The sequence below is a fragment of the Limulus polyphemus genome, unplaced genomic scaffold (assembly GCF_000517525.1).
Source record: "Limulus polyphemus unplaced genomic scaffold, Limulus_polyphemus-2.1.2 Scaffold553, whole genome shotgun sequence".
NCBI classification, from domain to species: Eukaryota; Metazoa; Arthropoda; class Merostomata; order Xiphosura; family Limulidae; genus Limulus; species Limulus polyphemus.
In genome coordinates, this window is record NW_013666163.1 from 151,451 (window position 1) to 164,167 (window position 12,717).

Below are 12,717 nucleotides of genomic sequence, written 5' to 3' on the forward strand. Positions count from 1 at the left end.
AAATGTTAAATAAAAGGAAAGGATGGGAAAATAGAAGGGTGTCAAGTGTTAAAAACAACCTATATTGAACATGTTTTGAGCTTAGTAAACATTCTTACATTCTTAAAGAGGGCATTTAGTGTCAGCAAAAAGTAATAAAGCAAGCAAGTTAAGAGTTGTGAAAGTTCCCTTGAAGAGATAATAGCACATCAGATAAAGAGAGCACACACATGGCTAGAGACTGCATTTCAATATTCTTGTAAGGGAATGATATGCATACATTTGCGTTTTATATCTGATTAATTGATAGATAATTTTTCAACTTTTCAGTGTGTGTGTTTTAAGGTTTATTCTTAGTTCAAAGGAACATTTAAGTTTTCTCATCTTGGTTATTCACAGGACTTGATGAGCCATCAGGGTCGTCACTTGTGTTTTCAGTTTGAATAGATCACTGTAGCATGAACCTGATGCTATGAATAGAAGTATTGGTCTGTTCTGATGACGAACAACGTTAATGCCTAACGGTGTGACACCCTTATGAACACGAGGGTGGCACTCAGTCTCGTGGATTGGGCATGCACCTGAGGAGAAATCTTTTGTATATATTATGATGCTTTCCTTTGTTTGATATAGAGAGACTTTTTTAGAGATTTCTTACATTTTAGCCAAACTTGTTCTTTTGATGTAATGACATCGAGATTCTTTTTTGGCCAGGAACTCCTCTGGTTTTCTCCCACAAACAAGAGCATACAATGGTAAAAATAAGTCATGATGGTGATGATCAGTCTGGAGGTTCAGAAATTAGCTGGGATGGTCTTTATGGAGCTCCTAGTCATTCACTGACTAACTGAGGCATTGTAAGTTCTGATTTGATTCATCTATGATCACTGAGGGAGGTGTGATGTGATTAGTACATAAAGTCAATCATGAAAAACCATGAGACTACTAGACAAAGCAGCCAGAATCTTACCTGATTTTCAGTAAACTTGAACCAGGCAGATGATATCTTGGCAAGAAAGACACCGGTGATGCTCTGGGACAGCATGCTAAAGTTGAAGTCAGTATGGATGTGGTAACAATGCAAATTGTCAAACACCATTGGGTTTTGCTGTTGAGTTTGCTCAAAGACTTCACATTGATCAAGATGCATGTCTACAGTCGGTTGGAGAAAGATGAAAGCCTCTCTAAAACAATGATAATATCTCAGTAGTAGAGACAGTAGCTGGTGTCTCTCTGCACCATTGTTTTGCCGAGTTGGTGATTTAAAGTAGATTATCCCATTAGTGTATAACGGTGCAATGAAGAAGGATCTGGTTGATTTGATCAATTGTTTTAGGCAGTATGTCTCCTGTAATGAATGAACTCAGGGACAGGTATTGGATTTTCTCATTCTCTATGCCCTAGAGAATTGGGATGAATAGTAACTCCGCAACTGGAACACATTTGCCATTGGATTGTGCTGTTGCTTTGACCCAGTTGAGAACCATAAGTGACCAATCGGACAAAAATTGAATGTGTGGGCCCTATAAACATTTAACCAAATATGCATGTTTTCTAAGTAGGCTTCATAAGAAAGTATTCCTGAGCTTGTTTTCTATATATAATAATGAAATATTCATTGATGACTTTATTGTGAGGCTGCTTGGCAAGTCCATGTGGCAACACATGAGTATCAGGAATATCTAATTTCTAACATAGGTGACTGTGTAATAAAAGTGAAAATGATACAAACCAATTGTGTATCTAGCATTGCAGCCAATTTATTAACAGAGAGTAACAACTCTGTTTCCCAAACGTCTGAAGCCTAGTTGAAAATTGCACTGCCGTTTTGAAATCGATACAAAAGCATGAACTTAGTGAATCTGATGTATAGCCCTCCACCAATTACAAGTGTTACAATATCATCAGGATCTATATAATGATATAGTGTTCTACAAACAGAGAAAAGTAGCCTAGCCTCGGAAGCTAGTTACACAAAAGTAATGAAACTGACATTTGAGCCTCTTGGGGGTTTTATCTTGTCTCTAACATGTAAACAACTTGATTTTAGCAGGACTAGTCTACATCTGATAAGCTTGAATTCTATGACATCAATGTGCCTCTTAGTAAAACTGGTTATTCCACGAATCAAAGGTGGTTGAGCATGTTAACTATAATAACAACAGTACTATCTCATATGAGCTTCAATCAGCTGATAGGAGAAAGTCTGTACAGTCTGTGAGGTGTTACATGAAGAAACAGCAGTACAGAAGTAAACAGTCTTCTCTGATGATATGACAAGACCCTAACCTTCTGATCATTATGTTTGGGATTAACTGCTTGTTATCAGTTGTTGAGATGACCAATTTAAGTAAAAATCAGTGACTCGAAAAATGTTAATTTCCTATTTTCGGAGCTATCAGTTGCTAATTTATATTAGAACGTACAAGGTGAGATTACAGAAAAGCTTGGACAATGGGCTGGTTTATAGGTCAACAGCAGAAAGAGTTTTACAATCAGTCTTTCTGCCCTAGAGCAATTCTTAGTCACAAGGCATTGGTGCAATGTTTTCTCTATTCACTTGATCTATCCAAAGGGTTGTAAAGGCATTTCTGTGGAGCAGAACTCGCGATACTCAGCATGCACATACAGATTAGATGAGATTGCTAGATAACTTAATATCAAATTGATTATCAATCTCGACTATTGATAATAAAATTGGATGATCTGAAAACTTAGAACTTTGTAATCCTCCTTTTGCAAGTTCTCAGTTAAAGTTTTGTTGACATTTATTTGGCAGTAAAATCTTCCTGACAGTCTTGTGTATAAGCCAACACAGTCTTGAGTTGTGTTGCCATGGGAGATCACAATTGTTGTTCTGGTAGTCCTGTACCACTGTAATAAGAGAGAGTTGTATCCTAACAACATCATAAGTATTTAAGTAGGTTGGATAAATCATAGGGAAAAAACAGTATTTTCATAGATTTATGGCCTTAGTTATTTCATGTGTTTATTTGATTTGAACTCTTCACTACCTCACGGTGGATAAGTTAATTTTATTGTAGTTTGTATCTAATACTTTGAACTGGCTGAGTGTATATGCGTGTATTTTTATAGTTAATAACACGATATATGATTTATTTGTATGATTATTAGACCAAGGAACTTTTCTGGTTGTTTTCACCCATGATATCATTTGAGTTAATGTTAATAACTTTTATGTGGCACGTGAACGCAGTTTATCTACATTGTAGCGTGTGAAAAGCGTGTCCAACTCTGGCATTAATTTGCTTGGTTATCAGACAAAAAAGATAAAAAATACAAGGGATGTTAAAAGATGTTTCACATAGCACAAAACCATAGGATTTTGTGATACATAGAAGATAAAAAACATTTTAAGTCATATGTAAAAGTCGCTTTAATATCTGGTGTCTAAAGGAAATAAAAGCTTCTGAAAATAGTCTTTTGAAACTCAACTCTTTACAAAGTCATAAAGAAACTGAAACTAGAAAGATAATGCTATGTATAAGCAGTTTGTGTTAATTACAATTACATCTTTTTTGTTGTTGTTAAATGTTAACTTCTGTGAAATTCATTTGACAAAAACCTAATCAGTGACAAGTGAAATCCATGTATCATAGTACTATAAATTGAAATACTATACTTACTCATTTATTCTGGTCAGAAATGAGTTCAGTACCTTTGCCTACACTGAACAACAATTACACGCATCTATTGTTACTCCAGGAATACACGCTTTTGGGTCCAATTATTTGTTAGTGTGATTAGGACAATCACAAGACAGACAATATATGTAACTGCTGTTTTGATATACAATTGTAGTTATAAATTCACTGTGGAGGCAGAAGTGGGGGAGGGGATTACGTCATATCTAATTAATATGCAAATGATGTGCAAATTAATAATTCACATCTAATTAATACTTTATTGATTAAATGTTAATTAATTCGATGATTAACATGCAAATGTTACGTGAATTAACAATTCATATCTAATTAGTTAGATTACATTATCAAAACTATCAGGTAAATATTTGTGACTTCTACATGACGTAGGAAAATTATTACTTCTTCCTATATTTCTAGAGTACCTAGATTGATGTCGCTTCTAACTGATATAAATATTAACCCAAACATTATATTTTGTTAAAAGATCCACTTGGAACAAGATTTAAAAATATAGAAATTTCATGTAATTATTACTTTGTAGATTAAACCCAGTTATTTTTTATTACAATTAGTTAGATAATGTTTGTAACCTTTAGGCTACACATATAATTCTATCCTACTTGCATCTCTTAGACACTAGGTTTACAGTTTTATTATATTATTCAAATTGAAACTGATTCATCCCAAATAATTGTTAAGTGAAATATATTATTGTAAGTAGTTATAAAGTCGCTGTGGAGGCAGAAGTATGGTGGGCGGGATGATGTCATATGTCATTAATAGGCATATGAAGTGATATGTAAATTCATAAATATGCAACCAATATTTCATTAATTAAATGCTTATTAGCTAATTAGATGATTCATATCTAAATGATATGCAAGTTGAACTTAATTAATATGCAAATGTTAATTAATATTCACATATCAATATATAATTAATATTTTATTAATTAAATGCTAGTTAATTGGATAATTAATATTTAGGTAATAATCAAATTTAATATCAAATTATTTTTTAATTAATTAATATTCAAATCACTGACGTGAGTGGATATCTTTCTAAGAAATCAGACTGTTGGTAGGTGGCATTATATAATTAGGTCATCAATGCTGAAGGACATGTTGCTAGGTGACATAACATGATTAAGTCATCATTACCAGAGGGTGCATTGATAACATTCATCTTTGCATATTATTTCATTAGATTTTTCCATTTATACTTAATCTTGAAGTATTCTTCTGTTTGAAAATAACGACATACGATGATTTTAGTAGATTATAATTTTACTCTATAATGAAAAAGGGCCCGACATAGCCAGGTGGTTAGGGCGCTCGACTCGCAATCTTTGGGTCGTTGGTTCGAATCCCCGTCACATCAAACATGCTCGCTCTTTCAGCCGTGGGAACGTTATAATGTGACGGCCAATCTCACTATTCGTTGGTAAAAGAGTAGCCCAAGAGTAGCGGTGGGTGGTGATGACCAGCTGCCTTCCCTCTAGTCTTACACTGCTAAATTGGGGACAGCTAGCACGAAATCCATAACAAACAAACTATAATGAAAAAGGATTCAGACATATCACATATTTTATATTTTCAAATAGGTTATTCTTTGACTTATATAAACCCCCATATGCTTTAAGCAGATATCGTTAATATATATTAATTAAATCATAGACTTAACAAAACTGAAACAAATAATAGTAACATATGTCTTACAAAAGCATATGGTGTTTTTATAGGCAGACAGTGATACTATACTTCTGTAGGACTGCATACAAATTTCCTTTTGTCTCAGTTTATGTTTATAGTTTTAATTTGTATATTTAATTGTATTACCTGTGTCTTAGAAAGGTGTATGGTGCTTCTATAAGCATATAGTGTTACAAACACTTTTAACATGCAGTAGTACATTTGAATCTTTGTCTATAGCTTGTTTCTTGCTGGTTTGGAACTTTATGCATAATGCTGGCTAATACAAGTCTCCATATAAATATGCTACAATTAGTATATGTAACCCCTCCAGGTGGATTCCTGTACCTGGTGAGGAGGCCACCCAGGGAATGTTCTGTATTTTCAGTTTACCTCATCTGGGATCTAAACATCCACCCACGTGTTTGCCGTGCGTGGCGACCCATGAATGAGAGGAGAGGATCCTGGTGTTTGAGAGGTGTCATTGAAGGGTCTTTTACGTCAGTTGCCCTTTAACACACCACTTTGGCCTTGAATTCCTGTAGATGGGCAGCCTTGGGTTAAATGAGCTGGTCCTGTTGGGCTAGGGTCAACCAAGTACCAGTGTTGGACGTTCTCAATGGGTGTTTCGGACATTGTTTTTGATACTGGTGTTCGGATATAGTGCCCATGAAATCCTGGCATCTCTACAATTCTCTGGTAAGTTGCATCAGTGGCCACTGAAGTTTCTTTACTTTGTATGGATTTTGCACCCAGTGGCCTCCCAAAAACACATTGATAGAAAAGTGGCCACGTTTGGAAGACTCTGAATGGCAGTCTTCACCCCATTGTGCACTTATACCTCGTTTTTAATCATGCATTCTTTGTCAGACAAACCATTATGACAAATGTCTCCCTTTTTTATTCAAAAAGGATTAGAGGGACTTGCTGGCTCTCCAAAGTCAGTGAAGAAGCTACGTTGTGGGAACATCTTGGTAGAAACATTTACACCAAAACACAATGAACTCCTCCTACATTTGAAGGCCATTGGGGATATACCTATTGAAGCTACTCACCATGCTTCTTTTAATTCTTCCCGAGAGTGATTTATGGAACATCTTCGATTCAGGGATCCTCCCTGGTTTCTACAACAAGGAGAAACCGCTGTGTGACATACCTCCACTTATAAAGAAGGAATTATGCTACCTACCAATTTTGCTTGTATTGACGTTTACATCGCCACGTCTGTCTGCCATTGTCAAGGCAGGTTATATGAACTGTAAGTTATTGTCTTATATTCCTAATCCTCTCGGGTATTTCCAGTGTCAGTGGTTTTAACATTCAAAGGCATCTTGTCGTGGATTTTGATATATGCTCGTTGTGGTGGTACAGACCATGATGACTATGACTGTCAAGTAGACAATCACTGTGTCAATTGTGGTAGTTCTCTCCCCTCTTACTTACGATCGTGCCCGAAGTGGGTGGAGGAAAAAGAGGTACAGTGTTTATGTACTGTAAACAACATTTGTTATCCTGAGGCTCAGAAGTTGTTGTTTCCTGTTCCATCTCGGACATATCCTGCTGCACTCCGTTCCATTGCTACAGTGGGAGTGAAGGTACATCTTTCTGTTCCTCTATCAGAGTCTTTCTCACACCATGAGAAGAGTCTATTACCCTCCATGGTTACACAAATTGACAAGTCAACGTCTACTCCTGTCTGTGTCCCCACTGTTGCATCAAATGACAGCTCGGGTCCTTCTCCTTTTGCCTCGAGGTGTAGGAATATTATTTGATCACGCCCTCAGTCTCTGGAATTTCCATCCTTTGACAGAAGTCTGCCCAATCAACCCAGGACAGGTTCCATGGAGGTCAAAAGACCTCTTTCTACTAAAGAGAAAACAGAAGGGTTCTCTGCCCAGTTCTCCTCCACCTACATAAAAATGGCCACTCTGATAAAATGGAACTGTCGAGGTTTCCATTCTAACTTGGATAACATTAAGGCCTCGGTCAATTCCTATCATCTAATGTTGGTAGTTTCTTTATATCAGAATGACAGGTTGTGTGATGGACAAGTTCATGGAGGGTGGCACTGATGGTTGACCAGCATGTACTTACCTTATCTGTGCTACTCGACACACCCTTGGAGGCTGTAGTCATCCATATCACAGTTTATTCTCTCTACCTGTCTCACAGAGAGGCTTACGATCAATCAGACCTTGATGCTCTCATATAACAGTTGCCATCTCTTTTTCTCATCTTGGGAAACTTTAATGTACACAGGCCCTCTGGAGTGCTGCTGATATTGATGGAAGTGGTCATTCTGTGGAGTTTATGTTCCCAGATCATAACCCTTTTCCCTTCAATACTGGTTCTTTTATCTATTTTCATACACCTACTCAGTCTTTTACTGATATTGATCATCTATCTGTTCCCCTTCAATGTCTTTCACATTTTTCTTGGAGCGTTGACAATGATAATTTTCCCATCATTTTGAGAAAGGTTGGCCATGGTTTATGCCACCCAACCTGAGTGCTACAGTAGAAGTTGGAGCAGGCTGACTGGCTCTCTTTTATCTCTCTCTCGGAACTCGATCCTGTTGTTGTTAGTCTTCCATCTATCAACGACTATGTGGAAGCAGTAACTGATTGTATAATTCAAGCAGCTGTTTGTTCTATTCACAAAACCTAGATACATTTCCAATGGTATCCTCGTCCATGATGGTCACTTGCCTGCCAGCAGGCACAAAAGACTCAGAGACGGGCCTGTAATGCCTTTCACAGGTATCTCACTCTTTACAACCACACTGTTTTCCAGCGTGCCCATGCCCATGCTCGGCACGTCAGATTTCAAAGCCAGAAGGAATCTTGGACTAAGTTCACCTCCAGCATCTTTTCTGCCACCAGTTCCAAAGTCATCTGGGACAAGATTCCGAAGGTCATTGTGAAATATGCTTCCTGTCCCCTTTCCATCTTGTTCTCCAATGGTCAGGAAGTTTCTGTTGTACAGAACATTGTCAATGCTCTTGGGGAGAGCTTTGTTTCTTCCTCTGTCTTATTGGCCATCAAGTCTCAGGCAAAGTGATCACCTCTTTCCTTTTGGGCTGATGATCTCTATGACTATATTCACTGTTTTACATTGGTAGATCTTAAGCTTGCTTATTGTCCTATTACTTTGACTAGCTGTCTCTGTAAGTTTTGGAGAGGATGGTTAATGGTCTTCTTGTTTGGTTCCTTAAATCAAACAATGTCCTCTTGAGCATCCGATGTTGGTTTTGTCAACAGCATTCCACCATGGATCACCTGATTCAACTTTAAACCTCGATCAGGGAAACCTTCCTCAAGAGAGAAAATCACGTGTCTGTTTTCTTCAATCTTCAGAAGGTATGACATTTTGCAAGACCTTCACTCCTATGGGTTGCATGGCCATTTACCCATTTTTATTTGTAACTTTTTACTTGACATGAGTTTTTAAGTCCATGTGGATTTGACACTTTCCTATTCCTTCACACAGGAACCTGGAGTCCCTCAGGGCAGTGTCTTGAGTGTCACCCTTTTCAGTATCAAGATCAATGCTATCACTAAACAACTTCCTTCTACGGTTGCAAATGGCCTCTCTCTGAACGACTTCCACATTTCTTGTTGGTCATTGAACATGAGGTTTATTGAGCTGCAACTCAGACTGCCCTCACTCGCTTGTTGAAGTGGACCACAGCAAATGGTTTTACCATTTCTCTCTCCAAAACCGTTTGCATTAATTTTTGCTACCAACAGGGTTTACACCTTGATCTGGATCTTTGTCTCGGTGATGTTGTTTGTCCCATGGTTCCTAAGGCAAAGTTATTGGGGCTTATTTTTTACCATAAGCTTACCTTCATTTCTCACATCAAGCAGCTTCGTCAAGTGTGCAAGGGTACTGAACATCATCTGTTCCTCTCTTCCACCTCTTGGAAAAACGGATCGATGTTCTATGTTGAAGATCTATTGTGCCCTTCCAAGCATAACTGTGAGTCTCTGGTTTATGGTTCTGCCAGGCTCTCTGCCTTGAAGATGGTGGACCCTGTCCACTATCTGGGGCTTTGGGTGTGCATGGGGATTTTCTGTACTTCACTAGTACAGAGTCTTTTTTTATTCTATTTAGTTAACCCTTTTTGGGCTTTGTATAGCTTTTACTTGGAATTCGTTTTACATTTTATAGTGTTTTAGTTTTTACTTTTATACTGGTTGTTTGGCGCAGATAGCCTTGTTGCTTTGTGCCAAAAAACCAACTAACTAGTATATCTAAATAAAATCACAAACTCTAAATACGACTGTTGTCATACATACTGAAATATTTATTCAGAGAATTTCAAGTAATAGATTGAGGATTATGATCTTAGATCAACTGTTCAGATTTATGACTAATCTTTCATGGTAAATTTGTAAGAAAGATCCGACAATAGATTAATGCTGATGTTCTTTGTAGATATTCAACGTGAAAAACCTTTTCCTCAGTAGAGCTGATATGTGTAATCATACATTTATCTTACTCAGGATGTGATGATACTGAAAATTACCTTTACATTTCAATTGTTTAAACAAAGTCGTTTTATTCAGATGATTATTCACCGTCTTCTCCATCATCTGGTCGAATCCTCATTTGAAAAATATGATGCTGATATTTCAGTATTCCTACATCCCAATGTAATAATATCTGCAGTATATCCAAGTGTTCCAACATGTAAGTAATGAAATAGAATAAATCATTGTGAACGAAACATAAGGGACATTCTCCAATATGTTCGATCTAATATGACCATAGAATGTTTCTTCATTTTAGAAAACCCTGCAAACATACTATGCATTTGAAATTCATAAATGAATTGACTATCTGTGTCATGCTGTAATTTTCGATAATAGAACTTTTCAGCCTTTAGTTTATAGTCTGACACTCCGTCATATTATTAGGTAGAACTTTTAGACTAACAATATCTAAGGAACAAATACATTTATCTGATTTCTTATCCTGGTAGCAACCAAAATTTACCATCCAGCATATACTAAACAATCCGTTTTACCCAATTTTGATACCATTCCATACAGTTATTAATATATTTTCTTTGCTTTTATTCCCATTTTTTATTTGTTGTCATAGATATATTTATTTTATTTACATCGTGAGAGACTGATCCCATGTAAATATCGCATATAAGATGTTTCAATTTGTATGTAGTTTCATTAGAGTTTAAGAAATGGTAAATATCCAACATCCTTTTACGTGCTTAGTTTCCGGCACACAAAAAATGGTAAATATCAGTTTGTTAGCAATGTGTTATTAAATTATCGAGAGATCATTAACCCTATTCCTGAAAATATTGTGTGGTTTTACTGTGATTATTAACCATTGTTTACTAAATTAATGCAAAATAATCCTAACATTACTTTTATCAAAGGTTTGCCTGAAAATTTTCGTGAATATTTACAATCTGATCAATCAAATCTTTTTATCATTGATGATCTTATGAGTGAAAGTGGAGAAAATAAACGAGTGGCTCAACTTTATACACGTGGGAATCACCATTTGAATTTATCAGTGTTTTAAATTGCACAGAATCTATTTCATCAGGCTAGAGAAATGTGTAACATTAGTTTAAATTCTCAATACATTATTTTTCATTATTTGTCATGGACAAATACCAGTTGAATGTTTTAGCAAGACCAATGTATCAAACACGTGTCAAATTCTTTGAAGAATCCTATCAAGATGCAACGAGGCAAACATATAGCTACTTACTCATCGATTTAAAACTCCAAATGTCAGATCAATTAAGTTTGATGAAGGGACTTTTTCCCAGGGATAGTTATAGTGTACATACCAAAGTAAGATAAAACTGATGTTTCATCATATAAATACTATTCGTCATGGTTGTGATAGATCTAGAAGGGTTTTACCTGAAAGACAGGTCACGTGTTATTAATAAACATGGATTAAAATGTTTAGCCTTTCAAATGTAACTAGATAACTTTATCTAACATGACACAAACATCCTCAGTAAATGCTGATGTTAAAGAAAGCGTCTTACCGTTTCATGTGGAATTGAACTAAAAATTCGAATATTCAGTTATAAACTTGACAATTTAAAGAGAAAATTAGCCTGAATTTAGTATCAATCAAGCAGCTAACACCTAACCAACTTCACGAGAAAAATGACATAAATATAGATAATGTGTGAAAATCCCGACCAGAAGCGCTGGTCCAAAAACAACTCTGGGGGCCGGTGGAAGCCAGAGCAGTCACTGAAGATAGCAGATATTCACTTCTTCGCAAATATGGTTGTCAAGAGAATAGGTCTAGTTATAAAGTCTGATTGAAAACAGTGTAAAGTACTAAGAGTCGTATAGTTAATGAACATAGCGAAAGATAAGCCTATGAAATAAAAGAAAGAATCTACAGATGATGTAAACATCCAATAGAGTGTGACTTAAAAATAAGAAAACTAATTATAATTTAAATGAAAACAATTACATTTGGTAGGAACCGAAGATAGCTGATAGAAAATAAGTAGAAAATTGAAATTGTTGGTAAAGAAGTGTGATATTTGACATTCAAATAATAGTTTGAACTTGTAAAGTGTTCAAACTTTCGAGGATGTATAAAGAATAATTATTGAAATGAAAGCTGTGAAATAGGCCAATTACAATACTTGTATAATTTTTTTGTACAATTAATATTCATGGCTTAACTTGATTATTTGTGATGTGGGTATTGTTTTTCAGCCTATACTAAATGGCACATTATTCAATTGCAAAATTATATCTTCTATGGAGCCACATTCTGAACCAAACGTTTGAGCAAGAAAAAACAAAACAGTCTGATTACTTGGATAACATCTTCTGACGTCAAGGACTTGCATATTAATTAACAATTAATTATTATAAAATAATACCCTCGCATTATGTTAAAACATTAACCATTAAATTGTAATACATGACACATTATTAAAATTTCCTTTACCATATACTATCTTCGATAAATACCCACAAGTGGAACCACATCGCTAAACAAGTGTGTGTTTATATATATATATTGTTAGGTATCTGCTCGTTTGTTAATTTCCTGTACAAATTCTTTCCGAGGAACTTCAGCGATACAAGTTTTTTCTTGATTAATCCAGTTTATTCTTCTTCAATACAACTTTTAGTAATACACAAAATTTCCACTGTCACTTTAAACTGAACAACTTTTATAACACACGCTATAAATCACAGCGATTCACATACTTTACTTAGGTTCGCTTGACTCAGTTATCTATATCTTCAATCTCTCTATCTATGCAGTTCTATCTCCGCTTTAATTGCCGTGCTTATATACTAAAAAGAGGGCGTCTAGAACAGACTAGAGTTGCCAGGAATAATCATGATCCT